Here is a 236-nt window from a genome sequence, read left to right on the forward strand (position 1 = left end):
GGCAGCCCCGGGACCGCGCTGAGCCTCCTCCTCCCGCCTGCCTGCACTGAGAAACCTTATTTCTGGTTAAGAAAAATAAAAGTCCCATTTAAACTTTATTGAATTAAAGCAAAAGTTAATTTTCGATATTCACACATATATTACAGAGTAATAGTAAAAGTTCAATATACTTCCTGGCGTTTAGTTGGGCCACATTGTACAAGAGCAAAACAAGCATCAAAACATTTAGCAGCCTT

The sequence above is a fragment of the Gallinula chloropus genome (assembly GCF_964237585.1).
Source record: "Gallinula chloropus genome assembly, chromosome: 13".
In the NCBI taxonomy this organism is placed as follows: domain Eukaryota; kingdom Metazoa; phylum Chordata; class Aves; order Gruiformes; family Rallidae; genus Gallinula; species Gallinula chloropus.